General features: G+C 37.1%; 1 long non-coding RNA gene across 1 annotated transcript; it reads right to left on the minus strand.

Annotated features, from left to right (window-relative positions):
* Nucleotides 1–713: 713 nt before the first annotated feature.
* LOC137500574 (uncharacterized) lies at nucleotides 714–2,182 on the minus strand. The gene is made up of 3 exons (XR_011018097.1): nucleotides 1,856–2,182; nucleotides 1,386–1,544; nucleotides 714–1,098 (listed from the first exon to the last, which is right to left on the minus strand). It is a non-coding gene; the product is annotated as an uncharacterized lncRNA (long non-coding RNA).
* Between the last annotated feature and the right edge of the window lie 256 nt (nucleotides 2,183–2,438).

Consider the following 2,438-nt stretch of genomic DNA (forward strand, 5'->3'; position numbering starts at 1 on the left):
TAATTTCAAATAGGTATTTAGGATGTGTATTTTCGCAGGATGGCAGTATAGCAAGCAACGTTGAACACAGATGCAGTAAACCCAATGCAATGAGCTTGCAGTTGTGATCAACAGTATTCTGTAAGAAGGCAGTCAGCTCCTGGACAAAACTACTAATGTCTTTACACTGGTCTGGTTTCAGACCACCTGTGCTGTACAAACCTAGTGCAATGAGTTTGCAGTTGCGATCAACAGTATACCGTAAGAAGGAAGTCAGCTCTTGGACAGAACTATCAATACGCTGGTCTGGTTTCAGACCACCTGTGCTGTACAAACCTAGTGCAATGAGTTTGCAGTTGTGATCAACAGTATACCGTAAGAAGGAAGTCAGCTCTTGGACAGAACTATCAATACGCTGGTCTGGTTTCAGACCACCTGTGCTGTACAACTGCTTACTACATACACACAGAAAGGACCTACTACATGTATTTCAAAATACTCCTTTCCTTGTAAACCATACATGTTCTACCACATAAAATATACAAATTAAGATGCTGTAATAATGCTAATAATTAATAAAAATTGGAGTTAAGGTTCTTTCCCATCAGGTGCTAATACACATAACTCACTGAGGATTCCAATAAATATTGATAGATAAGTATAACAAAAAATGATTTAATTTAAAAAGTAGAACATTTCTCAAGAACATAAATTTTATTAGATTCTTTCTTGGTCTAACACTGTATACAACAGTTTCTGAATTTTAACTTTGAAAACCCTTCGACCTAGTACACTCATTCTTTCCATGTTGTCATGAAGACACTAAAAATAACATTGATTATATTTTCTTTTCAGTTTTAAGTATCTTTTCTAAATATTCACTTAACACATCACTGTCACTTTCACATTTCTGTTTCTTTTATTTTTAACTGCTGGCAAAGCTGTTTGTAGAAGCAGAAGCCACTGGACTGGAAGTTGAAGTCCCTTCAGTAATTTCTGAACTGTAGGAGTTAAACCCCTCCAACACAAATTATTTCTGCTTCCTCCTCCTATATTTCAGCTTGGTGAAAAGGCTCTCATACACCAGGTGCCACTTCCATAGATGTGTTTGTTATAGAACTGAAAAAAATGAACAACATATTAATGCAATTCTTCTAAATTGGAGCTACATTTTAGTCTGGACACAAGCCTTCTGTTTAAGAAATTGTTACTTTCAATAATTATTTTAGTAAGATGATTGTTAGGTTAGATTATATTATATTACTTTCAGTTATATCTGATAAATTAATGAACAGATGGGTGGAACTTATGGCCTACAGACTGAATCTTCCCCTCACTCTTTCACAACTAGAACACTGGTCTGTAATGTAGGCCTACTTTTAAAAATAAATATTACAGAATTGTACCTTCTTCCAGCAATGAAGAGTTCCAGAAAGTTGAGGGCATTGAAGTAGACCCATTTTATGTTTTCTGTACAGCAGAACCTGGGAGGAGAGGGAGGATGTTATCTCTCCAAGTTCGATATCCAGCCCTCAGAATTTGCCATGTTTTGGCACAACTTTTTCCTGAAACAATGAATCAGAATATTGTGACAAAGAAAATATACATGTAGTAGGCCTACTTATGGCATAGGCCTACACTTATTTGTCATTAAAGCAAACAATGGTATTCATTTCATTAGGTACGAGATGGAGGTTAGGAAAGCACTGCTTATGTTTTCCAAACATTTCTTCAATTAAGTTACAAGAATGATAATTACTACTTCTCCTAGTGTAACTCTTTTTACCAATCTATTCCGTATAATATATTTTATCAATAAATAATCTAAGATAACACTATTCATAAGATAATCGTAATAAATCTAATAATTACTTACCAGTTTTTGTCCCAATTCTCCACACTATAGAATGCCATACAAAATTCACGGTCTCCCTATTACTATATCCAGGGAGTCTAGGATTATACACCACTTTGTTTTCATACACTAAGCAAATTAATGTTTCGATTTCATCAACAGATGACTATGTTGCGTCCGCCATTATCGAACGACTGCGACTGAAAAACGGACACGTCTGTTTTTACAAACCAGTCGATCTTCATCGCTCGTAGTTGATCGCTGACGATCGATGCTGTGTGACTGGTGCCACTGCCCTCTGTAGGTTTGTTTTCTTAGTCGGTCGATCGCAGTCGTTCGATCGAGCCTGTGTGACAGCCCCCTTATTACTAGAGGCCTGAAGTTCAGGCATTTATTTTGGCTAAAATAGGCAGGTAAATAAGCACTTAAAATCTAGGACCGAGCTCGATAGCTGCAGTCGCTTTAGTGCGGCCAGTATCCAGTATTCGGGAGATAGTGGGTTCGAACCCCACTGTCGTTAGCCCTAAAGATAGTTTTCCGTGGTTTCCTATTTTCACACCAAGCAAATGCTTGGTCTGTAGCTTAATTAAGGCTATGGACGCTT

This window comes from Anabrus simplex, chromosome 4 (assembly GCF_040414725.1).
Source record: "Anabrus simplex isolate iqAnaSimp1 chromosome 4, ASM4041472v1, whole genome shotgun sequence".
Lineage (NCBI taxonomy): Eukaryota > Metazoa > Arthropoda > Insecta > Orthoptera > Tettigoniidae > Anabrus > Anabrus simplex.